Below are 13618 nucleotides of genomic sequence, written 5' to 3' on the forward strand. Positions count from 1 at the left end.
TTTTGACCTTTGAAAATTGAGAGATTTATCTAAACATCCTATTAGGCCCTGAAATGAGTAAAGTGATTCTCTTGGGATCCCATCACTATCTCCCCCCTCCTCCCCACCTCTCCCAGATGCAGCTTTGAGGCTCTTCTTAATTTGAAAGCCTCTTTGATCCTCAGCCTAAGGGTAGAAGGAGGGGCTCCAGGGCTATAAACTGATGGGCAGAGATTCTGATTCTAGGTGTTTGATGATGCACCTCTGCCAGCTTTCTCTGATGGGTGTGTGACTAACGTGGGGGCCCCAGGCCCCAGGTAGAATCTAGCCTATTGTTGTGGCCACCAACTCAGGAAGGCACTCCCTCCACCTTCTTTATGAGGTAGTCACTTGTAACCTTGGGCCTCACACACAACTGTTTTTTAAAGGTAAAAGAGATTGCAAGTGGAGTGATGACATAGGCCAATTTTTACCTTTCATTTTCTGTTCCTTCTTATTAGGAGAGTCAGTGGGATCCAGGATCTCCAATTATTGCAGGACTCTGCTTCCTGAAGGGAAAAAGAGTCAAGGTCAAGGTGTTTTTCCTTCAATGCAGACTATCTGCTGTAGTCCAAAATTCTTCAGTGATATCCTTTTCTAGCTCTGGTACTGGTGCTCTTTTACTTGTGTTTTATTCCTTTCTTTCAGGAACTGGGGTTGCAAGGTGGTATGGAATTAGATGTTAGCCTTCAAAGTCACCATCTTATCCAAAAGTACTAATAATTTCTTTCTTTTTTTCTCTAATTCATAGAAAAGCTCTTTAAGTTTAAATCAGATACTCAGAACATTTTGAGTTTTGACCATGTCTGGAGAAAGGGCCTACTCAAATAAACGTACTATCAAAACCTAACTGCTATAGCACACAGGGAGACAGGGTAGCATTGCCTCTATTTTCAAGATAATCTTTGGATTTCTTTACTCCTGTTCTGTTAGGGGGAAAAAAAAATGGGTTTAGAGAAATCTGAACAGTTCCCAAAAATAATACCCAGTTGAAAATTGCTTTTGCTACAGTTTTCTCAGGAAGCCGAGCAAGCCTTTCCATTTCCTAGTGGGTCCCTCGAAGGTCAAAAGAACAGGGAATGTTTGCAAAGGCATCTTGTTTGCTTTTGTTCCCACCAGCCCTTAGATTCCCCTGGGAACACCAGACTCTAATAAGCAAAATAATCTAAGGAGAGGAAGAAATAGCAGGCACGTTTTAGATGGGAGGCACTGCAGCCAGAACATCGACCTGGGGGTGGCTTTGCACCACGTTGGTATTTTGAACTTGGAAAAGTTCCATCTGTTTGGATTTTTTTTCATTTTACCTATTGACCCCCTTCATTTAAAAAATAAAAATAGTTAACAAGATTTAACTAAATTTTCAAAACCCAATACACATTTTGGCTTTATGTAAGTAATTTCCATTTAAAATTTTGATATTTATTAAATATAATTGTATTGCCTTTTAATTCTAATAGCTAACATTAAGTATTTTAGAAGTAAAATAAGGGACTTCCCTGGTGGCGCAGTGGTTAAGAAGCCACCTGCCAGTGCCCGGGACATGGGTTCGAGCCCTGGTCCAGGAAGATCCCACATGCCGTGGAGCAACTGAGCCCGTATGCCACGACTACTGAGCCCACATGCCACAACTACTGAAGCCCGTGTGCCTAGAGCCCACACTCTGCAACAAGAGAAGCCACCGCAATGAGAAGCCCACACACCTCAATGAAGACCCAACGCAGCCAAAAATAAATAGATAAATAAATAAGAAGTAAAATAAGTACTTTGAAAGTTTATGAAAAGTAATTATTTTGATTTTATACTTTATCTATTTATTTTATTTTTATTTTTTATTTTTGGCCACGCCACACAGCATGTGAGATCTCAATTCCCTGACCAGGGATTGAACCAGTGCCCCCTGCAGTGGAAGCACACAGAGCCCTAACCATTGGACTGCCAGGGAATTCCCCTTAATTTATATTTTGATAAACTATATTCTAATTTTTTACACTTTGGATACAATAAGAACACATTTTTTTAATCCTTTAGGTTATTACTGTCAACAGAACACAACTATGTGAAAAATGTTGACTATCACAATTTTGTTATAATTTTGCTGAAATGAAGGTACAAAGTACAAAAAATAAATTTCATGAAATAAATATAGAATAACTTACAAAGTATGCTTGCTTTATTTTATTACTCTCCCAAACATCCCTGACCCATCAACTGAACAGCAAGACAAGAGTTCCAACAGTTATTCTTGGTCAACTTTGATAATTTACTGATTTGGGCATATAAAACTATAGCTTTACATGTATTTTTAAATATTGCCATTTCAAAGATACAGTTGTCAAGACTGGAGAGTGGAACACATTTTATTTAGAAGGGTGTTCAACTGATCTATGATTTTTAACATTTAGGCATAGCGTGTGTGGGCCTCTGTGAGTGCATTAGTCCCAGGGCCTGCAAATGTCAGGGGTGACTCTAATCAGAGCTTCCCCAGGGATCATGGTGCGATCTTCTGCACTCAGCTTATCTCTTGAGGAGGAGTTCTTCTAGAATTCTAAGAAATATAATTTCTTCCACCACCTTACACCTAAAAGATGATTTATTTCAAGTCTTTTGACCATCACGCTCTAGCTGTCACATAATTTGCCTTTTCAGTGTGATGCTCTCCTACTGAACCAGGGCTGGGGCCTTTCAAACAACAAATTAAGAACAAAACCCAGTAAGAACTAAAGAGCTGGAAACAGGCTGAGTTCTACGACACCTTGCTATTTCAAGTGAGGTCCTGGGAGCAGAAGCATCAGTGCTCCCTGGAAGCTTGTTCGAAATGCAAAATCTCAGGTCCCACCCCAGACTGACTGAATAAGAATATGCATTTTAATCCCCAGTTCACAGGTATGCCCATTAGGGTGTGAGAAGCACTTCTCTAACTCTGGACTGAGACAATTAGAGGAAAGGTGAGGAAGAGGGGGAGGATGGTGACTCCGGACCAGCTAGATGCTTGGGGAGGGACACCCATGGGAGTACTTTGTCCTGGGTTTCACTGACAGCAAGGGTACTCGGGTAGCAGCATAGGAACCCAATGTGATGACTGGGCCACTGCGCCCCAGAGTGGGGAGGATGTATCAAAAGACATTCTAGGATGTCTGCCCACGCACTCTCTCTTCTGGGGGACTGCTGTCCCTAGATCCAGTTGCACTGGAGTGATCATGTCATAAACCGTGTGACCCTGAGCCCCCTGGTTATAACCCATATAATCAGAGATACATCTCAGGTCCAAAGGCAGCTCATTCATGGTCTGGTCAGTGATCTGACTTGTGGCCTAGCTGGAATATATAAGCTGGGCCATGAGATTCCTCTCTGGGGAGTTTAGGTCGGTTAAGGGCGGGGAGGTAGGCGTTCTGGCAAGTTATAAAGAATTAAGGTTGGGTGGCCCTAACAGGCGATGTGCAGGCCTAAAGTATGAGGCAATGGAGACACTGACTAAGCAGAGGAAGTTGGCCAGAAAAGAAACTGGGGGAGGAATGGAGGAGATACACACACGCGCAAGGGGGAGGGGGGGCAGCTGAGAAACAGAAGGAGGTGAGAGAGCAGCCTCAGTTGCTGCTCTTCCTCTAACCCATGTTTAGTTTTTCCAGGTATAAGTCTTTGATTCTAGCAACCCACAGACCCTTGACTAGAAGAGTAGATGAATTAATTCCTAATAGTCTAAACCTGAGTAAGCTGAGGCTATTGAACTATAATCCATCTATTAGAGTTGGCTCCGAAATTGGAAAGAGTGAAAAGAGTGAACTTTGGTGGGAAGAGATTGACCTCTGAGGACTGACATCTGGGTGTTTGGGCACTCAGTTTAGTACTCATGTGTAGCCTAGAGATTACGACAGTGTGTCTTATTTGCCGTTACTTGGTTTGTCTCTCTGCTTTTCAAAATTGGAGGAAAATGTTCAGAAGTCCAACAGAAAGCTCAGATTAGGGATATTGCTGGTTAAGTACTTATTTCAAGCTTGGATTATCCAAATCATTTTTGTTAATAAGGTCTTAATATTTGAACATGTTAGAGGAGATTAATTAGGGAGATTTAAAATAATACTTCTGTAGCAGTCTTGGCTTGAACCTAACTGTGTCCACCACTGGGCTATTTAAACATATGTGGCCATGGGGGTGGGATAGTGCAAGTAAGGGCTCCGAAGGAGTCTGTTCTTGGGGCTCCATTTGTACAGAGCTGTTGAAGAAGGAGCATGACCTTTGCCCATGCCAGCAGAGCGGGTCTTGGGAGGGGAGTCAACACTGCCCTCTGAGCGCTAGGGAGAGCGGGGCTTCCAAAGATGCTGAAAGAGCTGTTGTCCCTAAGAAATCTGAAACATCAGGGCACAAACCTCATTGTTTTGATGTCTGGGTGACATTGAAATGTGACAAAAAATGGAGGAGGGGTTCCCCCACTTCAGCAGCAGAGCCTCACATGGGCCTCTGGGCACTGAGGGCAGCAGTATGACTCAGACACCCCAAGCCTGCTGGGCGACCTACATTCTGTTTTAAGTTGGCTCTTACATGTCACATGACCTTGCTTTGTTCATAGTCTACACCAGGGGTCCCAAACCCCCAGGCCACGGACCGGTACCGGTCCGCGGCCTGTTAGGAACCGGGTCGCACAGCAGGAGGTGAGCGGCAGGTAAGCAAGCAAAGCTTCATCTGCCGCTCCCATGGCTCCCCATAGCTCGCATTATCGCCTGAACCATCCCCCCTCCCCCTCCGTCCAGAGAAAAATTGTCTTCCACGAAACTGGTCCCTGGTGCCAAAAAGGTTGGGGACGACTGGTCTACACATTTAAACTCTTGCCCAACACCTGTTTTTTTTTTGTTGTTGTTGTTGTTGTTTTCAACTCCTGATGTCATGCATATCCCAAATCTTTACTTGTCTACTTGTGTCCAACAGGACTTACTATTGTGATCTCTTATTTGGTCTCCCTACTGCCATTTTTGCTCTCCTACATTCCATGTTCAGCAGAATAGCCAGCAGGAACTTTTACAAATGGAAACTTTCTCTTAATATTGCAATGTCTTGCCGTCATCCTTAGCATAAACCAAACCCCTCACCCGTGTAGTCTGGCCCCTCCCCATCAGACATCACCTGCTTCTGCTCTCCTTGCTGGTTTCACTCCACCCCTGTGGACTTTCTCAAACACCTTTGAGCTCCTCAGGGCATTTGTGGAAACTGGTCCTGCTGCTTGGGGCTCCTCCTTCTGTCAACTCAAATGCTACCTCTATTGCTAAGCCTTTCTTGACCCCTCTGTCTAAGATGGCTAGCTCTCTGCTGAAGCCACTTTCTATTACCTCCTTGTGTTTATGTTTTCATTGAATGTGTCACTATCTAGAATTTCCATGTGTCTGCTTCTTGTTTGTTTATTGCCTTACTCCCTCCAATGCGATGAAAGCTTCATGATAGCAGAGCCCTCATCTGCCTCATCCGCTGCTATATTGCCAGCAACTAGAACAGTTTCGGGGACACAGCCGGTGCTCAGTAAATAGGCATGGAAAGCACAATTTAACTCCCTCCTATGTCTGATCTCCCACTGGTTGCTTAGATCACATGCCTACATTTGCTCCTCTGGCTGTGGAGGTTCCCCTTTTATACCTGCTTATACCACTTATACCTGCTTCTGGCAATTCTGATAAACTACTCAGATCAAGCCTCATCCCTGGAATTTTCTCTAGTCCTGGAAGAGGAAAGCTAATGGATGGTTGACTCTGTGCGTTTAGAGTTTTGGTGTTTGAAATTATTCCTATTGCACAGCCACTTGACTGCAGAGAAATCCTTTCTACCAGTACTTTGCTCTGTCTTGCACTTCTCTGCATGTTGACTCTGTTTTCTAAGATAGCAGACCTGCTTACTGGCGGCACCTGGGCCTCACATCCGAAGAGGTCCCCTCCAGCCAGATGCTGGTTCTCTCTCCTAAGTTCCCATTTGAAAACTCCTGGGGGAGGACTAGCCTGACTTGTGTCATGTGTCCACCCTGCATCAGCCAGCTGTGACAGGTGGACTGAGTCCCACGGCCCAGGCATGACCACTGGGGTCCATTCCTGAGTCTCAGGGCTATTTTTGGAGAAGGGAGGCTTGTGAGCTGGGAATCTACCCCAATCTCTGTCTCTTACAGTGGCCCTCCAGCCTTGGCTGATAGGACTCACAGTGGATATCTGACACAAACTGAGCCAGTAAGAATCCCTCTCAGAATTTTGAATAATAAATTAGTGTAGGGTAAATCAGCTTTGTTGAGGCGTAATTTATGTACAATAAAACACACCCAACTTAAATTCAAAGAGTTTTGACAAGTGTACACGCCCATGAAATTACCACCATAATCAAGATATAGAATATTTAAATTATCCCTCAAAGTTCCCTCATGCCCCTTTGTAATCAACTCCTTCAAAACATACCTAGGCAAACACTCATCTATTTTCTGCCGCTACAGATGAGTTGGGCCTTTCCTAGAATTTGGTACAAATGGGATCACACAGCATGTATTCCTCTGCGCCTGGGTTCTATCATTTGGCACAATGCCTGTGAGATTTCTGCATGTTGCCGCATCTATCGGTAATTTGTAGAACACCCAGTTTTGGTCACAAAGTAACAACCGATCAACAGACAGAGAGGAAAGAAGCCAAGATACGGAGGGAAGTAGAGATGGAAGGCCACAGGGTCTAGAAGGGCTAGGGAGTAAACTCAGAGCCTGGTTCTAAAACAAAAACTTTAAAAACCACCACCACTACCCAGGAAAGTACAATACTATCCCATTTATCAAAACAAAGGGGAGGAAAAACAAGCCCATATATGAGTGTATTTGTCTAGGCAAAGGCTGGAAAGATACATACAAAGGGGTTAATTGTGGTTATCTCTGGGTGGTGGGATTATAGGTCTTTAAAAATATTATTTTTGCTTATCTAAACTTTAAAGTTTCTACAATCAACAAGGGTTATTTTTACTTTAAGGGGAAAAAGTATCTTTATTTTCAAACGTGCAGCTTTTAAAATCAGGCCGGGAAACTTCTCAAATGCTTGACATTTTTAAATGATGCAAAATGTTCCTAGCTACATTTCAAACCTCTGATGTGGCAGTTACAGCTCTGCTGCAGTTGTTTAAAAGCAAAACTTCTGAAATAGGATCATTTCTGACTAATTATTCACTAAGCTCGGTTATGTTGAAGGCCCTCTTAAGTCCTCTCAAATTCTAACTGTTCTATTCGTGGGCTAAAACCTTAACCCAGCTGTCCTTGTGATCCCCGAGCCTGCGGTCAAGTGGAAAGGATTGTACTTCCATCATTCTCAGAATGTGGGCCAGCAGAATCACTTGGGGTGGTTATAAAAATGCAGATTCCTGAACTGCACCCCAACATACTGACCCACAGTCTTTGGGAGTGGAGTTCAAAGGGTGACTTTTAACAACTCAATTAGGCTATTCTGAGACACACTCAACTTTGAGAGTCAGTGTGTTCATTTCTGACCAAATAAGCTTAGTTCCTTCCCTTAAACAGGCTTCCTAGGACTCCCACATCTAACCAGCTGATCTTCACCTCAGCTCTGCCTCTGCCCCCTGGACTAGTCATAACCTCAGGCAGAAGAGAACAGAACTGGTATCGATTCTGTTTTGTTTCAAAGAACTGTGTCCTTTGCTTTCGTGTGTTACTCTCTCTTGGGAATACAAGCGCCACCACCCCTACTCCTGAATCTTGGGCCTTTGTGGCATTCTTGCTGTCTGGGGACCCCTTAGTGTCTAACTGGCTTGTTGCCTGCCTTCACGGACAACCTGTTATGTCCCAGCCAGCGGTTCTATTGTTTTGCATTACCTGTCTCCTGGGAGACCCTGATAATTTGATGACTGCCCTCCAGACTGACCCTTCTCTATTTGTGCTCATATAGAGAAGGTTCAGTCCTCCTCCCCACCCATCCACTCCTACTCCTGGTCTTTGTTCTGTACTGGTGACTGTGCTTATTTCTAGATGCAAGTCCCACTCTGCTGACTGGATCCTAAAAGATGACAAGAAGGAGATTGGCTATAATAACTTAGATTTCTCTTGGGCTCATCTTTCCAAGTTCAACAATGGATGTTGAACGTATTGAGTCTTATTGGGTCTTAGTCAAGTTGTCTCTAATTATTCTTAGAAGATTTTCTGGGTGCTGCTTTATCTGTACTTACCTTGCCCTCATTTCTTTTTTTAAGTTTTAATGATGGCATACATTGAATTTGTCCTCAAGAATAGAAATAGTTGGACTTCCCTGGTGGCACAGTGGTTGAGAATCCACCTGCCAATGCAGGGGACACGGGTTTGATCCCTGCTCTGGGAAGATCCCACTTGCCGTGGAGCAGCTAAGCCCGCGAGCCACAACTACTGAGGCCGTGTGCCACAACTACCGAAGCCCACGCACCTAGAGCCCCTGCTCCGCAACAAGAGAAGCCACCGCAACGAGAAGCCCGCGCACCGCAATGAAGAGTAGCCCCCGCTCGACACAACTAGAGAAAGCTGGTGCACAGCAATGAAGACCCAATGCAGCCAAAAAAAAAAAAGAATAGAAATAGTCAGTAGAACACCAATGATCTATTACTATAATGTCTATATCACAGTTAAAATCCAAATAGTGTTGTTTTTGGTTTTTTAAGTCAACTCGATCAAAGTCCACTACTTCAAAATCAATAGCCTCTTTGAAATCATAGTAACATTTAAATATGGTTAAAACTCAAATTCAGAAGTTTGGTTAGTTGAAAAGCTTAATCAATTTCCAACTTGTCCAAATAGAATTACCAAGAGCAAAATTTAGGGTTTTTCTTACAGAAATACAGTGCACTAGAATCACTAATACTAGACAGTTGTTAGAAAATTTGGAGTCCTGAGATGCAGAAGATTGTGTTTTTCAAAGATGGCTACACAATACCTCCCACCTCACATGCTCCTCTCCCCTCAGGAGGCATTCTTGGATTCCTCTCCCCTTAAATCTGGGCTGGGCTTCATGACTTCTTAAACAATAGAATCTGGCAGAAGTGAAGTTCTGGGATTTTCAAGGACAGGTCATAAGAAGCTTTGCACTTCTCTTGAAATGCTTGCTCTGGGGCAAGTCAGCCACCGTGTAAGAAATGCAGCTCTCCTGAAACAGCTACGTTGTGAGCAAGCCCAAGCGAGGCATGTGGAGAGAGACAGTCATGTTGCCCAGTGCCTAGCTGCTCCAGCCATGCCAGCCCGTTGCCATCTTGAGCATGAGGTAACAAGGAATCCAGGCCTATTTCAGACAGCTTTCTTGTTGTTCTTCTGCCTAGTTAGAGGTTTGTGTCAAATTTTACCACCATTGGCCATTGTGGCCTTAACAAGAGTCCTAAGTCTCCACGCATGGCAAGTGTGTCCACTTAAGTGCTTTGAGATGCTTTTTGCCCCTTCAAGAGCTTCTGTGCTGAGGGATTCCTGGTTGACTGGGCAGCAGACATTCCCACATATCCATGGCTGGCTGTCAGGGATTTTCAGATGTTGATGAACATAATGGACCGGAAACTGCTAGGCAGATTTTTGCAACAGGAATCCACCTTTTCTTGGCCCTCCTGGGATTCTTCTCTGCTTTACCATCAGCCATATGGAATTCTGCTGAAGCTCAAACCACAAAGCAAAGGGCCAGTTGCACACAGAAGAGATCGCATTGCACTAAGAAGATTTCTGATACTCTCACTGAGGTCATGCGGAAGCTGTCCTACAAAATGTAGCTGATCTAGGGCCGCCTCCTGAAGGACAGCTTTGAAAAGCATTTCTTTCAGCTCTATCTGGCTTTAACCCTTGAGGCTACAGCTTGAGGATTCACTATGGCCACAAAATAAACACAAATGCCTATTTCCTAAATCAGAAATAACTACAGAGGGATTACCTGTTGGTCTAACACAGATTACTTTGCAAAATAACACAGCCAACTTTGCGGTTGGTTGAGGAGGTTGGACGGTTAAATTTGCAGGGGAGAGGGTGTTGTGACTCCTGTTAGTATCTTCATCCTTTCCTTTCTTTTGTTATATTCTTTAGTAACTTTTTGAGGCAGTGGATGGGGTTAGCTAGTAGTAGAAGGGGTTAGCTCAGGGTTACTTTTTGCTTCAGTGTGGGCTATTGTTGAAAGACCATCCATACCCTTTTAATGCTATGCCAGGGCCGCAGAGAACATACAAGAAAGCTTTTATTAAGCTTTGTTCCTAGCTCCCACCAGTATTTACTGGGAAGACTGTGGCAACAGAGGGGATCTCTAGCCAACAGTTTCTTAGCTTCGGAATTCAGATGTTTTCAAAATAATGCAATAATGGAGGAGAAAAAGAGGGTCTCGTTTTACAACTATCTAAATAATTTACTTAAAATTGACACCCAAATTTGCTCACCTTTGTATCTATGCCTTGCTCTATACGTTGAAACTTTTGTTCATCATAACAAGGGAATACTAGTGAGAACCACAGTGGTGTTGTCTTGGTTTTCCAAGCCTTCACCCACAAAGGCCCTAAAGACAGCACCACATTTTAAAGGTGCCAGTGCAAATATTTAAACGTGATTACCCAGCATGTTCCCCTTGAGAAGCACATCTTGCATTAGAAAAGTCAGCTCAGGAAGTCTCAAGCTTCAGAGCAGAGAAAGATGTTGCTTGTATCATGGCGAAATATGGTCAGTGTATAAGGCACTGCTTATGTCAAAGCAACTGAGTAATACCACAAATTAAAAAGAAAACGATTTGCTGATTCACTGCATCCTGGATCAGAATTGCAAATAGAGCTGGTTTTAGGGAGCACAATGAACCAATGCAGAAACATATGGAGAAAGTGTTTGCTACTCTTTTGTCTTTTTTTTTTTTCCAAGTAGGGATAAATGGAAATTCTGGCTATGGTAGAATTTGTAGGTTTTCCCTGAGTGCTTCCCTACTCTCCCTCCCTCCCCTGAAGCCCAACTAAATGAGACTATCATTTTGGCTTTTATTGTCTGAAGAAAGCAGGGCAGGCCAGCTGCCTAGGAGTCCAGCTCCAGGTGTTAATCCCCTAGGTGACCTTGACATCTTGCTACTGAGACCCCACCTGCAAACTGCTCTGATCTTTGAGAGCCTGGATGTCATGGAGAGACGTGCTAAGCTTCTGTAGGATATTTGTAAGATTATAGGTCAATATTTCTGGGATATTCAGAAATTTTATTGGTGGTATGTTTTCTAGTTCACAGTGAAATTATAGCATCCTTTGCTATTTAATAATGCAACCAATTTGCTTATTAAATTTGGCTTTTAAAAACTCATATGGGGGCTTCCCTGGTGGTGCAGTGGTTGAGAATCCGCCTGCCAATGCAGGGGACACGGGTTCGAGCCCTGGTCTGGGAGGATCCCACATGCCGCGGAGCAACTGGGCCCGTGAGCCACAACTACTGAGCCTGCGCATCTGGAGCCTGTGCTCCGCAACAAGAGAGGCCGCGATAGTGAGAGGCCTGCACACCGCGATGAAGAGTGGCCCCCGCTCGCCGCAACTAGAGAAAGCCCTTGCACAGAAACGAAGACCCAACACAGCCAAAAATAAATAAATACATAAATAAATTTAAAACAAACAAACAAACAAACAAAAAAACTCATATGCACTCTTTGAGGCATTGCGAAGTAAAAAAAAATCACAGAAACACTTCTAATTTTCAACCACTTTTAACATAACAAATAGGGGCACATACAGTGCCTTTGGAAGGTGAGCTCATTAAATCTATGCGTCTATAGAAATCTTTGCAGTTAATGGGCCTCATACTCCATCAGGTGTACAGTACATGGATAAATGAAGACATTGGTTCTTATGACAATCTTGCTGAATCTAGAAAACCCATATAGTAAAAAAATGGTGGAGGAAATCTCCACCACCCCCGCCCCATCCCCGCAACCAAAGACGAATGCCCTATGGTATTCATTGTAAAAAGTAGAAACACTCTCAGAGATGTGAGGTCTGCAGAATGACTGAGGCATAGAATGATTGAGGCAATACCCATAACAGAGAAAGATGAGCTCACTGAGAAACTGAGCCATGCGGCTGAGCTCTGCTAGAACCCCCCAAAAACCAGGAAGGCAAGAAAAATGGGGCATACCTTAGGATCCAGAGAAAAGAAGTCTGTGAAAGGGGTTTGATAACTCCTATTTGTCTGAAGCAGAAACACTTAAAAATTATTTTTAAAACTTCCTGTAATTTAAACATCTTACCTCTACCTTTGTGACACAATCACTGTAATTCTTCAAGTTATCCAATTTTTATACAAAGTATTGGACTGGTTGAATGCCATTTTATAAGTTAGATTGATTTCCTTTATATGGTTTACAATTTTGCTTGCTTTTTGTGTTTGATATGATCAACTTCTACTAAGTTCATTTTTATAAAGACATAATTTATGGGGCTTCCCTGGTGGCTCAGTGGTTAAGAATCCGCCTGCCAATGCAGGGGACACAGGTTCGAGCCCTGGTCCGGGAAGATCCAATATGCCGCGAAACAACTAAGCCCACGCACCACAACTACTGAGCCTGCGCTCTAGAGCCCGCAAGCCAGAACAATTGAAGCCTGCGAGCCACAACTACTGAAAGCCCGCCGCCTAGAGCCTGTGCTCCGCAACAAGAGAAGCCACTGCACTGAGAAGCCCACGCACCACAAAGAAGATTAGCCCCCGCTCGCCTCAACTAGAGAAAGCCCGCGCACAGCAACGAAGACCCAACGCAGCCAAAAATAATAAATAAATAAATAATAAATAAATTTATTAAAAAAAGACATAATTTATTTTGGATGAGTTTTCCTGTAGTGGAGATTTTTATGACTATCTTTTGTTTCCTAACTTTTGTTGACATGGAGAAAGCTGGGGAGAAACAGATACAATGGTTTTTGTTTTGGGGGGCTTTTTCTGTTCTGTTGCTTATATCCCATGTCGTACAGTAGAAAGAATGATGAACTTCATCTATGAATAGCTTAGGAGAAAAAAGGGAGACCTAAACTTAATTTATAATTAAAATTTAAAATTTAGGTAAAGTCCTTCCTTTTATATGACTTTCCCTGAAAAAAAAAAAGAGAGAGAGTTATTCTAAATGGAAACAGTTTGTTCATCTAAAAACATTAACTTTCTTGGCTCCACCATAGCACTTTTCTTAATACTCAAAATTTAATACGTGTCCAGCTTCACCTACCCTCTACTGAACAGTATGCATTGTTCTTGGTTGTTAAACAGTGTAAACAGCAATTCTTAAATTCCACTGTGATAACAGAGAAACTTAAGCCTACCTACTTTAAAAAAAAGTGAAACCACAATTCACCTAAATGCCAAGAGGTAAGAAAATAAATCAGATTACTACAGAGATGATTTGGAGGCCTTTTGTTTGTTTTCTTTTAAATAAGGTGGTGATTGAAAATGAAAAGGCTCTGAAGTAAAAGCCTAGCTTTGCTATCTTTTATTAAAAATTTAGGGAATACAATTTTAGAAACCTCGGTTTATCCAGCAGTTATCTTAATTTGGGCAGTAGAAAAGGAGCTGGGCAAATATCCCTGATGATGGACTTCTAGGTAATTTCCAGGAATGAAATACCACTATTCTTCTTTTTTTCCTCTTACAAGTCATTTTTCC

The 13618-nt window shown here is 43.0% G+C and overlaps 1 long non-coding RNA gene across 4 annotated transcripts in view; it reads right to left on the minus strand.

Moving 5' to 3' along the window:
- The window catches only part of LOC132354894 (uncharacterized), an 81946-nt gene that overhangs the window by 54885 nt on the left and 13443 nt on the right, over positions 1-13618 (minus strand). For all 4 annotated transcript variants that reach the window (XR_009499450.1, XR_009499452.1, XR_009499449.1 and 1 more), the window contains exon 2: positions 453-527. This is a non-coding gene — a long non-coding RNA (uncharacterized LOC132354894). The remainder of the gene's footprint in view (positions 1-452; positions 528-13618) is intronic.

This window comes from Balaenoptera ricei, chromosome 20 (assembly GCF_028023285.1).
Source record: "Balaenoptera ricei isolate mBalRic1 chromosome 20, mBalRic1.hap2, whole genome shotgun sequence".
Classification (NCBI taxonomy): Eukaryota; Metazoa; Chordata; class Mammalia; order Artiodactyla; family Balaenopteridae; genus Balaenoptera; species Balaenoptera ricei.